At 41.3% G+C, this 12,781-nt stretch overlaps 1 long non-coding RNA gene across 4 annotated transcripts in view; it reads left to right on the top strand.

The window, feature by feature from the left end:
• LOC128909942 (uncharacterized) overlaps nt 1-12,781 on the top strand; it is a 51,573-nt gene that overhangs the window by 2,832 nt on the left and 35,960 nt on the right. For all 4 annotated transcript variants that reach the window (XR_008466561.1, XR_008466559.1, XR_008466562.1 and 1 more), the window contains exons 2-4: nt 1,005-1,117; nt 1,760-1,822; nt 11,962-12,148. This is a non-coding gene — a long non-coding RNA (uncharacterized LOC128909942). The remainder of the gene's footprint in view (nt 1-1,004; nt 1,118-1,759; nt 1,823-11,961; nt 12,149-12,781) is intronic.

Below are 12,781 nucleotides of genomic sequence, written 5' to 3'. Positions count from 1 at the left end.
GTCACGCACGAGCATGCACAAATGTAGGGGTATACCCTCAGTGCTCTCTGAGCACTAGAGACATACTGTGCCCCGGATTGATTAAACAAGTGAGTGTAGTAGGAAAGAGAGGAATACACTGCTGTTAATTTTAAAAAAGGAAACAAGTAACATTTTCATTCTCACCAGGAAAGGCAATTTTGAAGTTAAACACCTCATTGATGGTGCTAATACTGTGCATTTAATTTTCAACATTGGAAGAAAAGAGGTAGTTTTGTTCACACTAGGGAAGGAACTTGTAAATACCACAGTGATAGTAGTGTTGTTAGAGTCATTTGGGGCTTGATAGTAGTGTCTTTTGGCAAGATATAACTAAAATCTCAAGGTGAATCATACCAATGTCTATAATCACAGTATTGCACCTGCACTTCCTGTATAATAAAGTTTATTTCTGCCTTTGTAAACCAGTGAATTATTATTTCTTCAAAGTCAAGTCCTGCTGAAACACAGGGCAGTAGCCCCATTGAGTTCAATTATGTTCTGTGCAGTTAAGGTTAATATATAGTGACACTCCTTACTCAGCTTAATATGAGAAGCGTGCCCTTAACATCACAGCAATGCAAAGATAAAGCTCGGAGTTATTGCCACAGGAAGGCAGTAACAGTGGGATCTTACTGGCCTGGCACAATAAATCCTCTAAGCACCATCTGTAGGCTGGTCCCTGCCATAATTAGTAAGTACACACTTGAGAGCCCTGGCGTCTTGAAGAAGGATGGGGAAGGGACGTTTTGCTGGTTCCTGAGATAACGTATGTGTTCTGCTGGAGCGGATCATTGAAGGTCTTCTAGCCAGGCAGGGGACAGCACTTCCAGGGAGATGTGTCGTGCCAAGGTAGCCAGTCGTTAGTGTTCACTAAACGAATCCTTGGAATAAAAGAAAATACTTGCTAAAAGAGCACCAATGACTATGTAGGCCTGTCAATGGAAGGGAAGTTAGAGCGAATCTGTGTTTTTATTTCACCACAGTTACGCAACTGTTACGCTACTGTAAGCAGCTCTGGATTACAGAATCATCCACTCTTCTGAGATTTCTCAACTGAGGAAAATGGATTGTGTAATTGCAGTGGATAAAACTAAAGGTAAAAATGAAGAGCTTAATTCATAATAATTTTCCTTTGCACACATGTGATGTTATTACTAGCTTAAATACTATTTTGCATTTAGTAATAGGCTATACTTGAAATATATAATAATGCCTACAATAGGGTTGTCAGTTGTTTTCCTTTAAATGAGTTTGTTAAGCTTTAACTACAGCTAAAGGTAGCATACCACTTGCTAAACGTCCATGAGTTGGCGTGAAATTTTCCATACTGAGGATGGAAATTTAGGATGACTTTACTGATACCAGATATGATCTAAGAACAAAGGCAGGAAAAAAAGGGCTTTGTCTAGGATAAAATATTGTGGAGATCTTATCTTTGAAGTGCTTACATGCCTTTATGCTCTAGAGCAGACTTGGAATTTGTCATGAAAAACTGAATTGGGGGGGAGGTGTCTGATCTTCTGACTACACTTAGCATAATTTGTAAGCCTTTGAAGAAATGAATTTTCCACATTCCTGACTTAGCAAGAGCCCCCACTATCCTTCCTACTGCTGCAGTCAAGTCTACCCCAGTTGTGGCTGCAGGGCCAAAAAGAGTCCTCTCTTTGCCAGTATGGACTGGGGTGGGTCTCTGGACTGGGAGTGCTGCCAAAAAGTTGCTGTTTTGTCATCTTCACAGGTGCTTGAGCACATCTGATGGGAATGGTGAGGGGACAAGGACCTGACTGAGGCAAGAGAAACAGTAAGTATGGAGGCAGGGGATATAGTGAGACTGAAACTACTAGGGGGTTGAAAAGCTTAACATGAGAGTAATAGGGATAGGATGGTGGGATTAGGTCAGCAAGGAAATTAAATTCTCAAGGAGGAATGAAGGAGAACAAGTTCGAGGCAAGCGGACAAGTACATATAGATGAGGAATTGGAGGGGGACTGTATGCCAGGAGCCTAGGACTAAGAGAAATGAGAGAGGACAGATGTGGAAGCCAGTGAGGAAACCAGAAGAATGAGAGCACATCGGTAGAGCAGACAAAATCAAACAGATTCAAGTCTTGACTCTGAGCAAAGGGACAAGCTGTGATGGGAAGGGGAGCATTGACAGAGGCACCGCTGGGATTTGAACAGAGGCTTAAAGAAAGGGAAGCTAAAACTCGGAGAGCACAGAGACATTAGCATTTCAATGTTTTTTTCCACTGCAGTAGACATCTGCTAGGGTAAGTAAGACCAAAAAAATATTCTGCCGTTCTAATTTAGTATAAGATATTTTCTTGTCTTTTCTGTGTGCTATAAAGGAACAAAAGAGGTAGAAATCCATTTGTTTGCAGAAATCCATCCTGCAAGCCACCTTTAAAGAGTTTTTATGTAGGAAGCCTTAGGCCTTTGGCAGACAGCTCTACTCTAGAGTTGGAAAAAGCAAGAAAACAGCCTTAGGAATCTTAATGCAAATATTGGCATGTGTTCATTGTAATTCAAGAGGATTCATGAAAAGCACTAAAAGGGCAAGGAGGTCTTACCTGAAAAAAGAATCTATTATGAGGCTATAACATACTGAACTTTTATTTGTGTGTGTGCACATATACGTATACACACACATATATGTCTACATACACACGCATATGTAATACAATATAGATATGTGTGAATATCTTTTAAAAATACCTGTATTATTGAGAGTGTAAGCATCTATAAATCTAGATGCCCCTGCTCCTTCAGTTAAACTACTCATGCCTTGGAGGAGAGGAAAAATTACACCTAATATTTTATTGGCTTGGGTTGTGGATAGGTGCATTACACAAATGGATGCTATTAAATCTTTATACCATGCTGTACCAGTATGAATTTTGTATGTGCTACATATTTTGCAGACACAAATAACTATTTTAAAAATGATATAAGGAGCTTTCCTGAGACTCCAGGCAACAATGTCAGATCTAATTTGAATTATTGCTATTGAAAATCATAGTTCTGTTTTTCATTATTGTTATACCAATATCCCTGACAACCTGCAATTTACCTGGTATGAACAGCACCTCCTGAAAATATAGAGCTGTTTTGTGGGCTGTGGTATTTTTGTATTTCCTCCTTGTGCATAGGCCTGATATTTCACATTAATTCCACTGGATGGCACTGAAGGAGACAAGATTGCATGGAAATACCTCCAGAAGTTGAATTTAACTCCAAAAAGTGAGAGTGGCTTACTTTTTCATTCCATTACTGAAATAGACAAATGTGGACTCATTTTCCAATTCTGATGTAACAATTTGTCACCGAAACCAGCTCTTAAACACTCCTAGCTGTAGTTCTAGGTTTTGACAGTAGCAAAATTACAGTGGAGGCAGAGTCAAGGCTCCTGAATCTGAATACCCCTTCTCCCCTCAAAAAGGTAAAGATGCAGCTAAAGATGCTAAAAGATGTGGCTTTGGCCCATTCTGGGTTCTTATGTGAAGGTTGGCAAAACATCTGAAGAATTTTTGGTCCCTGTCCTCCCTGTCGATGCTGTCGATACTGGCCACTTCCACCATTATGAGCAAGCGCAAGTATGTCAGCTTTTAAGCTCATGTGAAAAAACGACATAGGAATTCATTCAGAATTAAAAGCTTCCACCTGTTGAGGAAATGTATAGTGTTTCAGAGAACCTCCCGACTTGAAACTCCATCTGCAATCCCCACACAAGGACCCCTGTTTTTTCCTGGGCAGTGACTTTGTGATCCTGCCTGGAAAGCACACAATTGCTCTCTGTCAATCAGACCTATAACCTGGGAGTCATCTTTGACTCCACTCTCTTTTTTGACCTGTTTATCTTGATGTATATGAATTTTGTTTCCTTTTCTTCTCTAAAGTCTCCTCTTATCTCTCTCCACATCACAGATATGCTTTTTTAGGCTTTTGTTATCTCTCATCCTGCTTATGACAGCGTTTTTTTCCTACGCCTGACCTGACCTGTCAAAAAGGTCCCTTGAAACACTATTCTTGCACTTATCTCCCTGGCCTATTTCTGTGGCTCCTTTTTGTACTTACCTCTTTAGTATATCTCCATAGATTTCCCTGTCTCCGCAAGCCCTCTAGCCCTCCGAGAGTGCAGTTTGACAATTTTTTTTGGCAGCAGTGCTGGCCTAAGACAGCCTCTGCTCCCAGCCATTCGCTCCTGTCTCTTTGATGTGCCCGCTAGTTTGCTGGCACCGTGGTTTCGTTCAGCTGTGTGGTAAACCAGATTAGGAACCTGATTTGGCTGAAAAGCAGCATGGGGAAGGGAGGAGAGGCACCTTTTTCAACCAGCTTATTTCTCTGATCTGATCTATCGGGCAGCACTTCTGCTGGTGCAACGGAGGGGTTGGGCCTGGGGCAGGGGCGAGTGGTGAGAGACGCAGAGCAGCAATGGCTTATGCTGGTTCTTGAAGCTCTGTTGGTAGCTGTTGAGCCGTGACCTGATTTTGACGATAGAGCTAAGCCAGGCAACAGCTAGCTGCTGCTGAAAGGGTTCTGCTGCACCTCCTTCATCATGGGTTGGTTCCTTGCACCTCCCTTGTGCCAGCGCTGGTGCTTATCTCACCCCAGTGCGCCAGTGGTGGGAGCTAACCCAGCACAGAAGCCTTCACTTCTTCTCATAAGGGTTTTCCCGGGTGTTCTGTCGAGTGCCCGTGGAGTCCACCTGCCCAGCAGCTCAGCTGCGTTCTCAATTGCACCACAACACTTCACAACTTTGCATTTTCCTGTCATCTGCTCTCCTCTTCTCTCTCAGCCTCCATATCTACTCCATCTGCTTTTCTCATAGCTGTGTTAATGATGTCCTTTTGGTCACCCTCACCATACGGAATACCCTCCCTGAAGCAGTCTCTGCATCCTTCAGATCTCTCAAGATTTCTTCTCCCGTGACACATATGGTAAACTGCCAGCTGATAATGCCCACTTTAGTTGCTTGCAGGAATTTTGGATTTCATTACTACACTTAATGTGTCCATGTGTTAGCTTAAAATGGGCATACTCTATCAGTTTATTTAAGAGGCAAAGAGGGATTAAACTGCCAGAGAATCTTTTTTTGGAAAACAAAAATTCCCAAAGCTGTGCCCTGAAGGAGATGTACTTCCCTAAGGTCATATATAAATACCAGAGGCTGATTTTCTGTTGCTTCACGCCTTGGATCATCACTCATGCTTGTGCAAATGGACATAGCATTGCTACTAAGCAGTTTACACTAACATCTTACAGAATTGTAAATTAGTGCCCCAGGGACAAGATAGCAGAGAGTCAGCGCTTACATGAGCAGATGAGCATAGAGACTTAGGGATTTCTTTTCACCTGGTTGTTTTCAGCGTTTGGGTTCTTTTAGACACATGTAGAAGCATATCCTAAACATATTTTATCCCAGTATTTTGGTATGCTAAGCTTTTTTTTTTTTTCTTCCTATTCAGTTAAATAGAAAATGTATGGAAAACCAGCAGTGGTTGAAGCTTCAGACTGCCTTGGAAGCAATAAAATAAATTATCTGTGTTTGCTATTTAAAAAAACCCAAACATGACAGAGGGCAGTTCTACACCACGCAACAGAGCGCAGGACTTAGCAGAGCATGTATGCACATTGAGTTGCTTGCAGAGTGGGAAGCAGCAGCTGTAGGCTTGCATATGCGTTTTGCTGCACCCAAAGTACTTAACCCTGTTGGTAGGTGGTGCTAATTAGGTTGGACATGGTGCTAATTAGGTTAGATACAACACTGTGGTCATGCGAATACGCAATGCCTGTGACTCCGGCTCAGACCTGGCTGGAGGATTCTGCAGGTAGAGCTGTATCAAGCCATATGCGTGCACCCGGAGAGAGAAGTTGTTTGCCTGTGGCCTCTTGTTCATGACCCTGTAGGGTTTAGCTGCAGTAACAGATGCATTTGCCACATACAGGTGTCAGATATGGCTTTGTGCCAGGGATTACCTCCCTCTTGGTAAAAATAGAAGATGCCCTTTTAGGTGTGTATTTCAGGCTGTGAGTTGTTGCTGTGGAATAATGGTCATCCAACGTAGCTGCTGCTTAAAACTGTTCTGTTTTACTTAATTACGACAGTGAGTACTGACAGGAGCAGGAAAGATGGGGATGGGAATTTTTTCAGCCACCACAACTTTATAGAAATTGTGAATCTGCTGCAAGGTCATGGAGGCAGACAGCAGTACAGCAAAGAGCAAAGCGCAGTCTCCTCCAGTACATTTATCAGGAGACCTACCTTCCCCCTTCAGTGAGACAAAGCAGTGTTTCAGGTTAGAGATACAATTGTGACTGCAGCATAAATTCTGTCTGTGGAACTGGGTGGCGAGAGTATTCCCAAAGCACTGACTGCAGAATTGCTGTCTTCTCAAATAACTGATTAATATATCCATAAACATAACATTCTTTCAAAATAATTTAAAGATTCAGGTTGATGTTTGTATGAAGGCTGGTGCTTATTAGCAAGAAAAAGGTAAACTGAAGAAGCAAAACAAAAGCATTGTTCAAGAGTGTTCAGAATGACCTATGGGATGGAGGGTAATAGAGCATCTTTCTCCTCTTGTATATTTTTTAAAGGATCTCAAGCAGTCATTTTGGCAACTTCTCTCTGTTATTTCATTTCCATTTGACAGACAGATGAGATAGAGATTTTATTGGAATGTAGTGAGCCATGAGTAATTAGCCCATGGCAAGTCAGCGAGGAACTATGCAGCATAATATACTTGGGCATAATGGATTAAGATTTGACACCAGTGAAATTATGAAAATGATGAAAATTAATAGCTTCTTGATATTAGAATGGTTGTTCCTGGTGTTTTGTAAATTGTTTAATGTCACAGGGAGGGATCTGGTTCCCTGAAGACTTGAGCAATCATTGTAAACTTTATAATGTCATCAACCTTTCTTTTTTTTATCCAAGGTATGACAACGATAGTGAGCACGTGATAGCAGGAACGTGCATTTTAAAAAATAATATCGCTAAGCAAAAGGCACACAGAGAGCAGGTAGTAAAGAAAATGAAGTTGGGTGATTTTTCTTTTTTTTTTTTGATCCTTTTTGATGCTATCTTCAATTAGGTTTTTTCCACTGTGTCTGCCAGGAAAATTTATGCATGCACAGCTAGATATCTCTGACTTTTAAAGTCATGGCACTTAGCAAAATGCTTTTAAAAAGAGATACACAAAAGCCAACATTATCCATGAAAATTATGTAAATATTTATATATTTATAGGCAGTATATGTTTGATTTCTGGTTTTTGGTTTTGTTGTGGTTTGTTTTTTTTTTTAATTTAAAAAATCCATCTGCTGCTAGCAGATTATAAATATTTAGATCAAATTTGTGCCTGGGATAGAAGGGCACTATTTCTTCCAGGAGGGACGTTATAAAGGTGGCTCTACCACCTTCCCTGGTTAGTTGTTCTAGTGTCTAGTTAACCCCGCTGCTAAGAAATTGCATCTTATTTCAATCTTGAATTTGTCTAACTCCAGTTTCCAGTCACTAGATCCTGTTATGTTTCTGTCTACAAGACTGAAAAGCCCCCCCTACTATCAAATATCTTGTCCATATGTATATATCTGTGCACAGTGATCAGTCACCACTCTTCTCTGATAGGTGTAATAGATTTCTTAAACCTTATACCCTAGAGATTGTTTTTCAACCTCTGGATCATTTTTGCTGCCCTCTTTCTGAATTTTTTCTAGGGTTTACAATCCTTCTTGAATCACAGGCACTGGGTTTTTTTCCTGATGTTGTGTGTAGAGCAAGGTTGCATCCTAATAGTTATTTCCTTTTTTATACAGCCGATAAACCGTTATTATATATTACAGCTGACATCTGCCGGATACATTGCATGTATCAATAGATGGGCAGATACAGTCCCTAGAGCCGTGGAGGTGTGTGTTCATATTACTCTAATGTGTGCTGTGAATTAAAGGAACAATGCCACATCTTCTGTCATATTATGTCCCTTTTTGCTACCTACATGATCTGTAAATCCTACTAATACATATAAATTGTAATCCCACATTTTCTAAATGAAGAGGGAAAGGCTACATTGTAAAGGGTGAATTTTGTCCTTCCCATAGGAGAGGTCCTACATTAGGAGAAGCAGATGAACTATTCTATTGCTGTGCTCTGAGTAGAAGAAATAAGGGAGGAATAAGAAGCACTGAGAGAGCACAGTGGCAGTCTTCTGAGAAAGTTCTGAGCCACTGCTTTCCTGGGCAGCAGGAGAGTGGGAATAGCACCTGGTTAGGGGTTTTCCCTGAGAAGTGCTGAAATTTAACAGAGCTGGCTGGCTTAAGGCTGGACACGTGAAAAACTGGTAAGAGAAACATTGGCATTAATAGCTTGTGCAGGTTTAAAATACACTCATTAGACTAGTTCATTTACCACATGTACAAAAACTCCTGTGAGTACTGGTGTATGGCTTTTAATTCCTGTGGTAGGGAATTATAAAATCGCAGAAATGTTGTTTGGGAGGGACATCTGGAAGTCCTCTAGTCCAGCCCTGTGCTTGAAGCAGGCTATCACCAACACTCGCTCAAGAATGGGCCTCCTTGGATCATCTGAAAATGTTATCCACAGCTCCTCCAACTCCTTATCTACTACACCGCTCCACTTTTTCTTGTTCTGCCATCATGCAGGCAGATGAACTCTAAGATGAGCTCAATCAGGGAACACCCCTGGCTGAAAACAATGATGCTTTTTTTTTGCTCCAGACTTCTTGAATTTAATTAGATCCTTGATCCTGTCCGTCACAAGGCTGCATGACTATGGGTGCTGGCACACGGATGGTACAGGAGCAGATAGGAGCATTCAAAGGGAACTGCTTACGCAGCACAGCTTTGCAGTGCAACCACACAGCTCTAGCAGTTTGCCAGTGCAAAGAAGTGAGGTCATTCTACTTCTCCCCCTCCTCCTTGGCCATGCATTTCCACTTTTCTGGTGGCCATGGCAAGCTGAACTAGAGGAAAACAAACCTCACCATAAAAAATGAGTAGTTATTGAGTAGCAGTGCCAATTGGGGCTGACTCGTATGGAACTGTTTCCTTCAGTGGCAGCTAGCCATTTGGTTGGCTTTGCTGCAATGAGAAATTTCATCTCTGGAGTGCAGTTCCATAGCACTTCATCCTTATCTAAGTCAGAGCAACCATGGTCCCTCCTGGTAGTTGTGCAGCTGAGCAGCAGGTTGGTCCAGAGAGCTTTGCAGCCAAGAACTAAGCTTGCCAAAAAAAGGGCTGCTCATTCTCAACTGGTTTCAGGGAGTTGATGTGCCTGAAAATGAGTCACTATTTTATACAGCAAGTTTTCAGCCAAACTTGCGACCTGATCTGATGCAGCGTGCTGGTACATGTGGTGAGAAGGGAGAAAGGCTGGATCGTGAGTCTGTGTCCTCAGACACTGACTATGTCCATGATTTCACTTGTTCTTTTCCTGAAGCACATTATTGATGTGACTTTTTGTCTTCACAGTAGGTCTTAGGATTATTTTAAGATGTTGAAAGAAGCCTGTTGTATATGGAGGCATGCGGAGTCAATATTCTGTGGATTGTTCTGGACTCGGTGATTATTGAATGACAGCTTGTGTTTGCAGAGACTGACGCAGTGACCCAGATGGTCTCTTCCAGTCTTATGTTTTTAGCAGCATCCTTCCTAAGAGCACCCTACTGATAAAACTGTTGAGAACTAATTTTTCTTTATCCTGTATTTAGCCACTTTCTGATTTGTTGCAATTGCTACTATTCCATCCTTCACTACTATATTTCTTTAACAGCAGAGTGAGAGAGAGCTTTTGCTCTTAGCTGTGCTAAAGATTTTCCCCAAATACAGCCATTAGAGACCAGCTGCAAACAAAACAGCGCAGGCATTTGATTTTTTCCCAACAATGTTACATTTTGAGCTCCTGTCTGCAGTAATTAATTAGCATCATTGCTGAGCTGACTCCCTGCGGGACTGCATGATCATTAGTGCCAAAGCCAGGAAGGGAGCAGGAACTCCCAAACCCCTGAGTAGGCTACTGCAGCAACTGTTGGCATCGATAGAGCATTTCAAGAACATTTCAAGTGACACTGGTGGAAAAGACTCACTTTCTCATCTGTATGAGGGGCTTGCCCAGACTCAGTTAGGCTGCTGGCTGGGATCAGGCAAATCTACTTCCTGGGCAAGATTTTGTCAAAGGCTATCGAAAGCCCGAAGGGTTGCTCTCAGCTAGTTCATCTTCATTTTGCTGATACGCAGAGAGAATTATAGAGGACTTGAGAGACATCAGGGTACAAATCAATGATGATGTACATACAGTACTGGGGCTGCTGTGCCAAAAGCTAGCCCAGAACCAAAAATCTGTCGGCTACAAATCAAACTTAAGTCCAGTAGAGACACAGCTGAATCCAAACAGGCCAAAATGAAAGTGCTGGCATGAAATTACACAACTTCCTTCAGGTGCAGAAAAACGGCAGACACTGAGAGTATTTACAAGTTGCTTTTATGAAATATTTTTTGCAGGCTTAGGATGCAGTGTAATATAGTTTAATCTCTTCTCTCATCCCCCATGCCTGTTTCAGAAGAGAACAAGAAATTTAATCCAAACAAAGGATTAAGAAATTTCAATAACTGGACTATTGCCATTATCCAGACAATGGGCCAGCTCTTTAAATGCTTGTTCTTGATTGAATTGAAGTCAATGACTACATCAGAAGGAGCAGAATTGGAATGCAGAAAAGAGGAAATGAAAAGCCTGGAAGAGCTACACAATTATTTTACGTTTTACGCCCTTCCAGCAATGCATCCCATAAACAAAGCAGTTCTGAGAAAGGATCTCTCCTCACTGGAGAATAAGGTTAGGGGCAATTTTTGAGAGATGGACAGAGGAAAGAGAAATGAGATTTAATATAGATAAATGTAAGGTAATACACCTGGGAAGAAATAATAATCATTATATATACAAAGTCAGGAGCTGCTGTTTAGAAAACAGTAATAGAGAAGAAGGCCTGGGAGCAATGGTTTATAATTAATTACTGGAGACAGGAACTCAAAATCTAGCACTGGGGCAAAAATCAAATACATTCTTATTCTGGGCCAGCACCAGAGGTTTGTTTCTACAGTGAGCGCGTGGAGATCATTTATGCCAACAAGAGGGAGCTGGCAACAACACAAGCAAAATATTAAACTTATGGCTACCGTGTTACTCATTTTATTTACAAGCTGGAGCCTTGACTGCTGATACCATAAGCACAAGCTTGTGGTTTTCTATTTGCTGAATACAGTAAAACAATAAGAGAAATGATCTCCAAGATGCAAACTCCTGATGAGTTTGTAGAAGGGTACTTTCTCTTTTCTTGTCCTTGTATTTAAATGCAGACCAGTGGCTTAAAAGTGATCAGATTTAATCTAGCCAAGACTGAGGAAACAAACCCCCTTTCTTAAAGAAAAACAGTTGAAAACAGTATAAAGAGAATTAAGACAATGTAACCATTCCATAATTCAATAGGAAAGGATCTGTTGGTAAGAAATAAACGCCAAATGAGGAGTTATGTTTTTATTTAGGTAAGAAGTGGTGCTTAGTAAATGCATTTAGCAGACAATGAACAAAGATATGAAATCTGTGTTCCACCAAAGACCAGATGAAACATTACTATGCTGAGAAGACAGTGTCATGTGAAAGCCTGCCAGACAACCCAGACGGAGTGTCACGAAGAACTGTCTGATTGCAAGACCTGATGGCTGTGTATTTAGAAGTTCATAGACTTGTAGATCAGAATGAAACACAAATTGATTCTTCTCCTAGAAAAGGAAAGGGGGAAAACCCTAACAAGGCATGGGATGCAGATGCAGAATATTAAAGTTTTGCAGGATGCTTTCATCTTGTTAGTGCTCTGAGCTAGTAGCACAGGGTAATCCTGTCTTTGATTCCTTACAGGCCAAGCTCCTCACTATAAACCAACCTTGGGGTGACACTGTTTCTTCCCAGGCTGGATACAATTTGGGCTCAAACCACCAGGCACAGACAGAGGCATTGATTATACCAGCACAACTTTTGTTACCTCTTGGGAAAAGGGTGATGGATCACTTCTTAGAGCCCTACACCTCAAAAAGCATTTGTTTTGGTAAGTGCAAAACTGAATACCTGTTTTTTAAAAGCAGCAAAAAATATGGCAAGACTACATAAAAGCCTTCAAAATTGAAATTTCATGTTCCATCTGAGAAGGCAGATAAAGCTACGTAATTAGTCAGGGAAGAGTCGCTCCCCTTCTCCCCACAGTGTCCAGAGGATAAACTTCAGATAAGCTTTTCAGAGACTGCAGAGCTTCAACTGCAGAGGGTTTTATTCTGTCAAAAGAGGTTTGGAGCACATGATAATTAGCAGCTCACAGCCGAATTTCGCTAGCTGTCAGAATATTCTTTGCTATCACTGCATGAAAGTACTCCTGTAGGTCTCCCAAGTCTCCCTAAATGTGTGCTTTAGTCTGATTTGTCCACATGGAACTTTTTAATATAGAATTTGGTCAGTGTACAATACTTAAAGGCTTACAGCAAATCTCTTTACTGGCAGACACCTGGACAGAATTAGAAAATAAAGGGCTTTTTTCTTGGACAAAGAAGGACCTGCTTTACTGTTTATGCTATACCCAGACAATCCCTTTCCAATCCAGGGGAATTCAGTATGTTGGGAGAATCCATGGGTAGCCTGCTAATCCAAATCCACATCTTCTTTGTATCCTTAAATCAGTACTCAAGAG

The sequence above is a fragment of the Rissa tridactyla genome, chromosome 5 (assembly GCF_028500815.1).
Source record: "Rissa tridactyla isolate bRisTri1 chromosome 5, bRisTri1.patW.cur.20221130, whole genome shotgun sequence".
Classification (NCBI taxonomy): Eukaryota; Metazoa; Chordata; class Aves; order Charadriiformes; family Laridae; genus Rissa; species Rissa tridactyla.
The sequence above is the reverse complement of the archived record's forward strand: the minus strand, read 5'-3'. Positions and strand labels throughout refer to the sequence as shown.